The following is a 13,195-nucleotide window of genomic DNA, read 5'->3' on the forward strand; positions in this document are numbered from 1 at the left end:
TTTTGGTGCTCTATGTCCGTCTGTAAATCAATTGGTATATTTATTATCGACGGACTCGCCGACAAACCATAAATTACCGACGAGAGTTTTCTTGATGGACTGTTTCCGTCCGTGAAGCCATAAGTAATATATGTACCAACAGATCGTAAGTGTAAATACTGATAGAAATTTCCGTCGGTAAAATTGTTAAATCCAGTAGTGTGATGCAATAAGTGTAAATACTTATTATTTCATAATCATTTGAAAAAGGTTTCTTTAAAACTTAAATAATTTTTTTCTTATCTAAGGTGACAAGGAATTTCTTTTATTTAATTATTCGTAACTTTTTTTAATTTAACGTATCAATGTATTTCTCAAGTTGTAATTCTTTTTTATTTAAACTGTTAAATCTTTTATATTTAAGTTAGTGAATAGTAAGATACATTATTACAATATAATAAATAAAAATATTTAATAGTTTAACTTAAGAGTATTTATAATTATAATATCTTTAAATAATCATAGAAACTTCTATAACAGTATAATTTTAAAATAAAATGCAATATATGACATGAATGTATTTTGTGTTACTTTTGGAGTTTTTTTTTATAAAGTAGAGTATTTTTAAATCTTATATATTAAAATAAAATTGTTTAATCTTATTTATCAAATATGATGCCTCATTTTATGAGTCAACTGTCTAGTACCAAATCAATTATACATCTCAACCTTTCCCCTTTAAATTCCTAACTTCTTCAAAAAAGAAAACGAAAGGGAACACCTATCAAACCTTAATTAAACTTTAAATCTCATCTTTTATTTCATTCCATCTAAGTATCACACTATGTTTATTCTTATAATCATTTTATGACAACCAAATCAAATTAACCAAAAACACTTATTTGCAATTATCTTAATATTTCTCAATTAGTAATAACATCACTTGATTTGAGATTGATTTCAAAAAAAAATTGATCTATTTTCATATTTGTCATTCAAAGTTATGATAAATTCGTTAGAGAAAGAAGAGAAATGTGGCATCTTTATAATTGATGAAGTTGTGAAAATTCCAGATTAGATCCAAGCTTTCAAATTCTACATCTTGGGTTGTGATTGACCTGTAAAATAAGTCCTCTTTTAGAATAAAAGAACTCCAATGCTTAAGTTAGTAAATGTAAAAGGGTGAAATGTGTGTGAAGGGAGAATATATGGCATGAGAAACAATGATGTATGTAGAGTCAAGTGAGCTTGTTTAAACTTTTTACCTATTGACTTATGGTGTTTATAAATACCTCAGGTCACTTAAGCTTACTTGTTTAGGAGACATAAATTATGAGAAATATTTGATTCACTAGAAAGTTGAGTCATCAGTTGTTGTGTCACTCTTTCCATTAGGGGATATATTGGTGCTTGAGAATAAATTATTATTGAAAAGGGTAGTCAACCTAAAAGAGTTGGTGCAAATTTAGGCTTAGAGATAGCCATTTGTGTAAAGGTTAGTTTAAAATAGTTTGAGAAAAGTAGTTACGGACGAGAGATGGTGGTTATTGCAGGCTAAGAGTGTTAGCACATGATTCAACATTAGGGATAATAATTGGTAGAAAGGCTAGCCTAAGACAATTTGGGACAGATTGTTATTAGCGAAATAGGATGAGCGTTACAAGCTATGTGTAGGGTGTTGTTGGGCAGAGTTGGGCTAGCCATTTGTTTACTTTCATTCTTTCCTCCACCTCTCGTTGGGTTTAAGATGAGGTTTTATTTGGCCAAGGTTGGGCAGCTAACCCCTTTCTTTTTATTATTATTATTATTATTATTATTATTATTTTGCATGTGGTTGCACTGGTCGATTACGCTTGCATGTAAAGAGCCTGATTAAGGGAGCCCTTTTTCTTCTTCTCCTTCATTCTTTCTAAATCTTAACTGGACTTTTGGTTTTAATTTGGCCTATTAAGTTGCCCTATCCTTTTATTTTCCTTCATTCCATTCTTTCCTTTTCTTTTTCCTTCTTTCCCAGTCTTTGTTGGGCCAACCTTAGGCTCATTTGGGTTGCCCATTTCTTTTCCTTCTTTCCTTTTTTCTTCTCTCTCGGCCTTGGTTTGATCTACTGGGTTAGGTTTGGGCTTACCCCTTTTCTTCTTTATTCCTCCATTCTTCATCCTTTCTTATTTTCCCTTAATCTATGCCTCGTTTGGGCCATTAACAAGTAGCCTTGGTTGGGATTTAGAGGGGTTTGATTGCGCCCTATTTTAATAGCCTTAATTAGGCCATTTTAGGTTCTTTTTTAGTGTACCATCATTTGCCCCTAAGTCTTTTAAACTATCATGTTTGAAAGAATTAACAATATAAGTAAAAGGAGATAAAAAAAAAAATTATTGTATTTATACATGTTACCATACTTATTTATCCTTCTTGTATAACCTATTAAGAAAAATGTCTCAAATGCAAGAACTATTAGGAGATGCAGTCTATTAATAATATAAGAAGATGAGTATAAAAGTAAAAAAAAAATATGGTCTGAGTATGCGTTCACAACTGCAAATTGCATTTACAGAAAATACCCTAGAGATTTAGAGAAGCATCCCTGATCTTTTTGAAGATAAGTGGTCACAAAGACCTGAAGATAAGTGGTCATGAAGACTTAAAAAATTCAATGAAGATATGAAGATCGCATTATGAAGATTTTATTAGAGATACGAGACTTGTTTAGAGACATAGAGAAATACTATTACTTTTATTAAAAAGTTCAGAAGATAATGGAGATAAATTTCTAAAATTTTCTTATCTTGTGTAATGCATCGTGGGACTATTTCCTTGCTTGTTTGAGTTGTATTTATTTTACTTATAAATTGTTGGAGATATCCTCTAGAAATCAACTTTTTATCTTTTTTTATAGCATGACATTCCTCAATATTGTGGTCGTGATGAAAATGAAAAAACTTGTTAAGGTTTTTTATGTTCATATTGTTAGTGAATATGTCATGTAGTCAATCAGTTGGTTACATGTAGTACTAATTTTATTCAAGTAGAGCATATTTATTATTAATAAAGGCTTTTTTTATATTTAATATTTATTTACATTTGATTAATGAATCCAAAGTAAAGATAAAGACCATGAGACAACAATACTTTACAAAGGAAATTATAAAGTTGTTATAATTATAAGATTTGTATTGCATCAAAGCATTGTTTCTAAATGTTCCTAGTCAATGTTCTATTAATATTGTACATTAATTAGAGTTGTTGAGACCGATGCATATTATATTCTCTTCTTTATGAAAGGAAGTAGTTGCTCTCATAAACTGAGGTATGAGGAATACTTGGAACTAATATGCAAATACTTGTCAAATGACATGTACACTGAACTGACCCACAAGAGAATTCAATATGGAGAGATCACTTATGTATATGGAAAGGCTCTCGTGATAGTTATGTAACTTGAGATTACTAAGTTATCTTGTATAGAAAGTGTTATGTTTTGATCTTGACCATATGATGTCCTAATCAAGGGTAAACAACGGGCAGACATTGCGTATAACATAAAGTATATGAAGGTATTTGAATAATCAATAGAGGATTCATCATCTTAGATGAATTAGGGAAAATATTTCATAAATTCTCAAATAGTATTGATTATGAAATCATTGGCCAAGGTGGAATGAGTTTTGAAAAGAGTTTCTTATTAAGAACTAACATGATTTATCAAAGCATACATACTTCATGCTATAATGTCTAAATCAAAACATTCATGATGAAGAGATAATAATTACATTGAAAACTAGTCACTAAAGGTTAAGTCAAACCACTTAAGACTTTCTTGATGTTTGGAGGATCATGACAGGTTGCTAGACATTATATTTAATCTTCAAGTATAAATCAATCAATTATTAAATTGATAATAAATTAACTTGTTTAATTTATTTAATCTTATTTTATGATTTATATTTGGATTAACTTATTAGAGAACCTAATGGGTCACTCATATAAGAACCAGTGGTTAGAAATTAAAATGGAATGATTAATCAAATGTGACTTGATTGTAAATAAATTTTAGAAATTGAGGACTAGAATGTAATTAATACAGGAGATTATAATTTCAGACTTAGAAAAATCAAGTTGGGACTTGATTGAATACACTTATAAAATTATCCTAAAATAATATATATGATATTATTTAAGGAACAACTTGATATTTTGTTATTTATAGGATTTTCTCTATAAATAAAATGGTATGCCTCTTATTTTCTAGGGAGAAGATAATGTGAGAAAATTACAGTATGTAAACACATAAAACACGCACAAAAAGAGCTAGCACTCTAAGGTATAACAATCCTTCTCTCCTAAAAGGTTTAAGAATATTTCTCACCGGTGGTTCGTATGATTACTGTTAGAGGTCGGACACTTGGACGACTTGTGGTTTGCAACAACTTAACCTTGAAGCAAACATTCAAATTTGAAAAGAATATCTGATCTTCAGGTAATCTTTATATAAACTCTAAACAACTCTAGATTTGTCTAATAGGATCCTTGATACTCTTAAGAAATTTTAAATTTATTTTTTTCGTTGCATGTATGTGTTTCGAGAAACTCAACACATGCCACTCTTCATAGGAGGTAGATATCGCATGAAATCCTTTTCTTTAATGGCAACCAACACCTCATCATGTATAGTGGTAAGAGGTGTTGTCAAGAGTTCAGAATATATAAGGCTATCACAAATTACTTTCTTGGTGCTTCTTTTAAGTACCAAACAATAAAGCCAATTTACATAATAAAAGAGTTCAAAGTACTTATATAAAGTTTCAAAGATATGAGAGGTGTGCGTGACAATGTTAAACAATTAGACACCACTTTAAAAAAAAAAATTCAATTTACTCTATTGTTTTAATTTAGCATAAAATTATTCATTTGATCGCAATCAAAATTTTTAGATTTCACAACTTATCATGAACTATTTTCCTTGGTCCTTTTTCATGAAAGTGACACTATTTTGTTTTTAATTCGCCTGTGAAATTTAAATAAAGTCTAATTAATTAATTTTTAATTTTTAATTTTTTTATCATTTATCATTTTTATCTTAGCACTGATGCTTGATTGAGATCTTTTATTTATTTTAGGGTGTAATTAAGAATAGAATGGTGTTATATCATTATTTCCACTTCCATCATTTTCTCTACAGAAGGGTTTATAGATAAATTACAAACCGCAAAATAGAGTTTGGTAATAAATCGAAATATTATAATCCATGTGGTAAATTAATTGAAATTAACCCTTTAAAACCTTAATGTGAAGAACAAGAAAGATGTGAGTAGGTGCATCAAGTACCAAATTAAGATGACAAGTGTGTGATTACCTTGCATTATGATCACATCATTATGGGTTCATTGAAACTTAAGCCGGTGGTGACATCAATTAGGCATTTGACTTTTTTATTTTTTCTTTTTAAGAAAAGTAAGAATTTAACTTCGAGTTATACAAATCATCATTAGTTGGAAGATATATCTTATATAGCACATGTATAAGAGAGAAGGAATCCATTTATTAATTAATTAATTACTACTAAGAAGATCGGGGAAGTTGATTAAGGAGTGGAATAAAGCATCTTTTCTTTCATGTGATTAAATTATGGAATTATTAATTTTATATGTCCACGATGGGCACAAGATTCTTTTGCCCTTTTACTCTAGTTTAAATATTTATGGAATTTATACATGCATCACTCGCAGCGATGTCATTGGCTTACATATCCTCGATATGCATACTTCTATGACATTAACATTCTTGGCTTTAATACATAGTGTTTGGTAATTCTAATACATTGAGTCTTATATTCTTATGTTCCCAAATTCAGTATTTTTCATGGTGGCATCTTTTGTCTACCATAATGGCATTTACCATAACACTTCCTATGTAATTAAGTAAGCTAATTTTTTAACTCTGAGGGGTAGCGTAACTGGCCAGATTTAAGATTTGCTCTCCAACGATCACGAGTTCGAATCCTCTCAGAGCTACTGAAGGTTTACATGGTTATTAACTTTAGAGTCTGTGGGATTAATCAAGGTGCACGCAAACTAACCCGGACACTCACGTTAATTAAAAAAAAATAAGCTAATTTTTTTATTTTTTATTTACATTAGGATGTTCTCAAAACAATTTCCGAAGATCAAAATGAGTCCAAAATTAAATAAGCTATAGCCTTTGCATTCACCAGTGAATAGCCCACAGAATGAATAAGTTGTGTAAATCTTTATTTTGAGTTATATTAACAGGCACATTTTGTATGCAATTTTGTATGCCGATAAGTAATATATATGCACCTGTAATGATCTCAAAAGAAGTGGGAAGGGAAAAAAGCAAAACCCTAACTGTGGTTTTAGTGTATTTCTTGAGCTAATGTCTCTGTAATATCTGTGACTTCAACCATCAAGGATCCCAATCCAATGCAGTGACTTACTTTTGCATGGTGGCCAAAAAAAAAAACCAATCACATGCATAAACGGTCCATAAAAGTGCCTAGAGTCAATTAAACATATGGAGGTTCAAGAAAGGTAATTTGCATTATCAATCGCATCGCTTGCTTTTACCCGTCTGTCAACCTGAAGTTGACTCATCCCAAGGAATATCCCTACCACACACGCCTCGATGAATAGTTACATACTGTCTGTGATTTTGCGCTGTTTGTGTTCCTTGAGAAATGAGAACTCAAGAAGAACAAACAAAAATAAACTCCCTTTACCTTTTGCCTTTAACTTAATTTTTTTCATATAAAAATATTTTGAATTCAAAATGAAATTCTCTTCCCAAACAATTAATACCTTGATTTGATTTTTTTTTCCGGTTATCAAATAATTATCTTAATTTAATAGTTTAAATGGTTAGGTGAGATCTCAAGATATAATTTATATTATTCTCCAACACGCTCTCCAAGTGAAAGTCTCTTGAACTTGAAACTTGCATAAATTCACATTACCTTGTACTTAAATTTTATCAAATAAATAAGGATAGTGAGATTTGAACTCGTAATAATTTGATTATCAAGATTCTGATATTATATCAAATAATTATTTTAACCTAATAATTTAAAATATTAAATAAAATCTCAAAATATAATTTATATTATTCTCAAACAATACTAATTATATTCATTAAAGTCGCATTGAAACTCACATATTTCGAATACTATTGGGCCAAAAACCTAAGCCATGAGACAAACAACTATTTACAAGGGGTAAAAGTGAAAGACACACTACATAATTAAACAGAGCTAAAGAAGGAGGGGCAGCGGTGGAGCAGTGTCGTGGACCAACAGGTTGTTGATCACTTTGCCATTCATTAGTTGCAAAATGTGGGTCTCTCTCTGTCAATGTCTCACCGAAAGCCCCGATAAACACGCAAGGATAATATGGTTGGGTTTGAATTTTTTTCAAAAATTATAAAACCCCACCAAAATGTCCAGTACAAAAACCCTAGTCAGTAGTAGTTAGCTTCAACCACCAGCTCCTACCATTAACAGTGTTCTTCATCGATCTCCTACGCTTTTCCTAGTTCCATGCCAATGGCCTAACGCTCCTGAGTCCTCACCATCATTTTCGGCACCGCCGTATCATTATCATCACCGTCGCGTTGTATTTTTCATTAATTATTCCAGGTTCTTCATCATCAAAAAATTTCATAGTATTTTAAAAATAATTATCATATCAAATTCAAGCTATCAACCGAATTAATTTGATGTTTGGAAGACAAATAGACATGAACATAGGAGGTTAGAGAGGCTGAAAGAGATGGGAGATCTTCATATGGATTTGAACGAGCTGCCTCCATGGGTTTCAATTAATGATTTTCATTCAACTAAAAAAAAAAATCAGTGCGTAATTAATCATATAGGTGCAGAAGTAATGAAAGCCATTAATGGGCATCAATACTAATTATATGCACCAATTTTTTCTATAAAAAAAAAACTGAAAAGGAAACTAAAGTAGCAATCTAGATTACCTCAATATATTATTATAATATAATTTTTTTAATTTTTTAGAAAGAAGAAGCTCGAAGTCAAAATATTTAAAAATAGGAGAGGAATATTAGTACTAGTGCTGTATGTTTGTATATTATAAGTTCAATCGATGCAAACAAAGTGATGGAATCCTTGACCTAAATTTTCATGCTATTAAAGCTTGCACGTTCGGTTGTATATTTTGTTTGTTTAATAGTACGGTAGTGTTTTAAAAATGTATTTTATTTAAAATAAATATTAAATTGATATTTTTTTATTGTTTTTTAATGGTTTTATATATTGATATTAAAAATAAATAATAATAAAAAAAAGACAAATAGGATGGTAGCTAATTTCGACTGTACAAACAGTCCTTTTGTTGTCAGCATCCGTACGTCGTCATCTTCTGAATGATCACAGTAATTCTCAGACAAGTTTCATCGAATGAATTTGAAAGAATGTGCAGACACCTTTACTCACAATGGGTTCACTCACTCGGGAAAGTAAGCACATAACTTGGTAGAATTGACCTAAAAAGGGCGTTGTCATGAATGATTGGAATCTTCAACTAGTTAAATGCTTTAATTAGGTTTAAAAACCTAATGTTAAAAAATTAAACTAAGAAAAAAAATTAATTTTAAAAGAAGTAATGTCAAAGAAAAAAACCTAGAGTAAACACAGGTTAGTTGACTAACCCATAACCCATGATATTGAAATAAAAAAAATAAATTTAAAAAAAAACCTGGAAAAAAAACCCAAGTTAAATAAAAAAACACGAAAAAAAACTCAAGTTAACCCAGGTTAAATTGACTAAACCGCACTCAAGATAACCTAACTGAAAGAATGAAAAAAAATCAATAAAAGGGTAAAACACCAAAAAATAACAATCAAAAGAATGAGTATCAAATTAGATAAACAAATTAAATAAAATAAAAAGTCTAAGGATAAAATTGAAAAAAAAAACTAAACTTCAAAAAGCATTAAAAGCAAAAGAAATAGCAATTAAAAGAATGAAAGCTAAAAAATTATAGAAATAAAAATTGGACGACGCAATTGATTTTTGGAAAGGCTAGTGTGAATTTCTAGGCTAGGAGAGAGAAAAAATAGAGGAAAATAAAAAAAATTACTAGAGCCCAATCGCATCTTTGTCATGTACACACGCTACACCAACACGAAAAGGACGACACGTCGCTCCAAATGACATCATGGACTACTGATTTTGGTAATCAGACGGTCTGCATGCACCAGAAAGTGGCCCAGGCAGGCCCTGCTCAAGGCTTCGCCTTTAATCCTAAAGAATATCCAAATTGTTAACTGTTAAGCGTGTACAAGGACCATCACGAGTTAGTAACTTTTTTTTAATAATATTTACCCTTTTTAAAATGAAAAAAAAAACAGTCTCTAGGTCAAATCAAAAATAACCAAAAAATATATCAAAAAAGCAAAAAGTACCCTTGAAACCATGTGTATATTTTTTGTAATTACAAGGGCAGTTTTGTAACTTCACTGTTCAAAAAAAATAGAAATACAAAAAATCTCTATATGCAAGTTTAATGGGGTTTTTCTTTTCTTTTCTTTTAAGGGTCTCATCATAATTTTACTGTGCAAATATAATAAAAAACAAAAAAGCCCTTGAACCAAAGTTATATATCTTTTTACCTTTAAAGGCAACAAAGTCATTTTATTATGCAAAACAAATAAATGTAGACCAATTTATAATAGTTATTAAACCTGGCCTGGACATGACCCGGCCAAGAAACGTCCTCATGAATAATTGGAATCTTCAACTAGTTAAATGCTTTTTATGTTAAAACCAAATATAAATGACAACCAGCCTTTGGCTAAATTGAGACTTATGTGCCTTTTATAGTTCAAACTAATCCCTTTTATAGTTCAAACTAATCAGGTGATCTTTATCATGATGCAAGCAAAGTTAAATTTTTTCTAACTTTACAAAAAATAATTAGGGTAATGATAACTCGAGTTAATTAAAATTAACTTGACTAACATATGACTTGAGATATAAAATCAAGATAAATTTCTAGAAAAGTTCAAAATTATAAAGCTAAAGGTTTAAAAACCTAATGTTAAAAAATTAAACTAAGAAAAAAAATCAATTTTAAAAGAAGTAACATCGAAGAAAAAAACCTAGAGCAAACACTGGTTAACTTGACTAACCCACAACCCATGATATGATATCGAGATAAAAAAAATTATATTTAAAAAAAAGACCTAAAAAAAATCTAAGTTAAATTAAAAAAAAAAGTCAAGTTAACCCAAGTTAAATTGACTAAACCGCACTCAAGATAACCTAATAGAAAGAAAATGAGAAAAATTATAAAGTGTCAATAATTTAATGTCAAATGATGAAATAAAAAAATCAATTTCATAAAAAAATATTGAGAAAAAAAACTCGAGTCAACCCGGGTTAACTCTACTAACCCACCACCCGTGATAAGAGATTTTAGGATAAACTCACAAAAAAGATAAGTAGAACAAATAACGAAACTCAAGGCCTAATAATCAAATGTCTAATGATTAAATTGGAAAGCAAAATCAACTTTTTAATAAAACACCAAACTAAAAAGGGGTGATATTCCAAACTAGTGACTCGGGTCAACAAACCGAGATTACCCTATAGAAAGGAAGAAACAAAAAAATAAAGAAATAAAATTTACAAACATAAAAAAACAAAAAAACAAAACAAGTTGCAATTAAAACAATAAGGACCAAATCTAGTATAAAAATACATTAAAGAAAATAATTAGGGAATAAATAAAAACAAATGAAGAAAATGATAAGAGAATATCAATAAAAAAAAAGATCAAAATTGGATAAAAATTCATATAAAATTAAATGTTGAGGGATAAAATTGAAAAAAAAATCAATAAAAAGGTAAAACACTAAAAAATAGCAAACAAAAGAATAAGCATCAAATTAGATAAACAAATTAAATGAAATAAAATTTCTAAGGATGAAATTGAAAAAAAAAACTAAACTTCAAAAAGCATTAAAAGCAAAAGAAATAGCAATCAAAAGAATAAAAGCCAAAAAATTATAGAAATAAAAATTGGAGGACACAATTAATTTTTGGAAAGGCTAATGTGAATTTCTAGGCTAGGAGAGAGAGAAAAAAAAGAGGAAAAAAAAAGTCATTAGAGCCCAATCGCATCTCTACCGTGCACACAGGCTACAGAGGACAACACGTCGCTTCAAATGCCGTCATGAACCACTGATTTTGGTAATCAAACGGTCATGCATGCACCACCAAAGTGTGCAAGGACCATCACGAGTTAATAACTTTTTTTAATAATATTTAATGTTTTAAAATGAAAAAAACAGCCTCTAGATCAAATCAAAAATAACAAAAAAAAAAACATCAGAAAAGCTAAAAATACACTTGAAACCATGTGTATATTTTTTATAATTACAAGGGCAGTTTTGTAACTTGACTATTCAAAAAATAGAAATACAAAAAATCTCTATGCGCAAGTTTAATGAATTTTTTTTTTGTGCTTTTAAAGGTCTCATCATAATTTTACTATGCAAATAATAAAAAAAAACAAAAAAACCTCTGAACTAAAGTTATACATCTTTTTACGCAACAAAGTCATTTTATTATGCAAAACAAATATATGAAGATCAATTTATTATCAATTAATCTTGTAATGTCCAATGAATTCTTTTAAAAATGTGATTTTACCTCTAATTGCAAGCATTCTCAATCTTAATGAGAAGAACAAAAACATCATTATACTGTTTCACTAAACAATGCAATTTATTTAGGGTTACAGTAAAATTCTGATAAATTTTAAATTTATTTAATCTTCATTTTTAATTAAAAACAAAATAAGATATAAAATTAATTTAAAAAAAAACGTAAAGAAGAGGCATTAAGTATGGCGTTATAACTTTTTTTCTTCTTTAAGAAAAAATAAAAGTTACGTTTTATTTGAGACAAAATTAAGAAAAGTGAAGTGGAAAATTTGATGGAATTTTCTGATTTTTATTTATTTTTATTTTTGCACAAATATCATACCATTATACTGATATCTTCTTCTGTTTTTTTTTTCCACTTTGATACAAAAAGTTTTTGGACTACTTCGCCTGCAGCCTAATCTTCGACTACTTTTAAATTACCAGCCTATATGTGTATGTGATAATTCAAAGTTTTTGGTCTAAATATAGAATTTTTTGCATTTTAGGTTGGTTGGAATTTAACCTAAGACATGCGCCTAATAATTTAAACAAACTCTTAATTATTAGGCCAATCTCACGGGGTAGTTTGATATTGATGTCTTGTATGGCGGGGGATATTAAGGACAAATACATATGAGATAGATACAAAATAAAAATAAAAAATAAAAATAAAAAAATTGTTAATTAGCTTTATAATAACCAAAAATCTTAACTATTATTTCACATGATTATATAATAAAAAAGATAGTTATTATTATATACAATCAATTTAAAATAATCTGTATTCTTATTTGTTTTTAATAATAAAGATATCTAATATGTTTACATAAGAGTTTGTCTAAATTGATATATACGTGTTTGTTATATTATGAAATACATAGTTATATATTAAGTATTTTTATTACCTGTTTAGCAATTTTTTTAGAATAACTTCATATGGGGCTCATTTATCCTAGATTGCTTTTACAAATAAATATAATTAATATGTGACAAAAATATTTTTTTCATGTGAATATTTATGATAAAATCATGTATTAAACGACTTTTTAAGATAATGCTAAATGGTGATTTATTTATCTTTGATCGATCATGAATAATAAAATCCTTAACTAAAACTTTACTAATTATTTATCTGAAAGACAGGCAAAAAATATATTTACCAAGTAATTTTATTATTTTTTTATCAACTTTTAAAATAAATCCAATTAAAGGTTTGTTTATCCTATGTCAATTTGTGGATCACTACTCATTATTTTATGAGTTAAAAATGATTTTTCAACATTATTTTATTATTAATGATTTTTCAACATTATTTTATTATTATTTTTTAGTCAACTTATAAGAATAAAACCCATTAACGTTTTTTTTGTTCTATGTCAATCTAGGATAATAAAATCTCAAGTTGAGAATATATTTTTCTGAAGTGATTTTATTATTTTTTTTAGGTTGACTTCTAACAATAAAGAACATTGTTTTTTTTGTTTTAATCTTATGTCAATCTATGATAGTAAAACCTTAAACATATATTTA

This window comes from Populus nigra, chromosome 19 (assembly GCF_951802175.1).
Source record: "Populus nigra chromosome 19, ddPopNigr1.1, whole genome shotgun sequence".
NCBI classification, from domain to species: domain Eukaryota; kingdom Viridiplantae; phylum Streptophyta; class Magnoliopsida; order Malpighiales; family Salicaceae; genus Populus; species Populus nigra.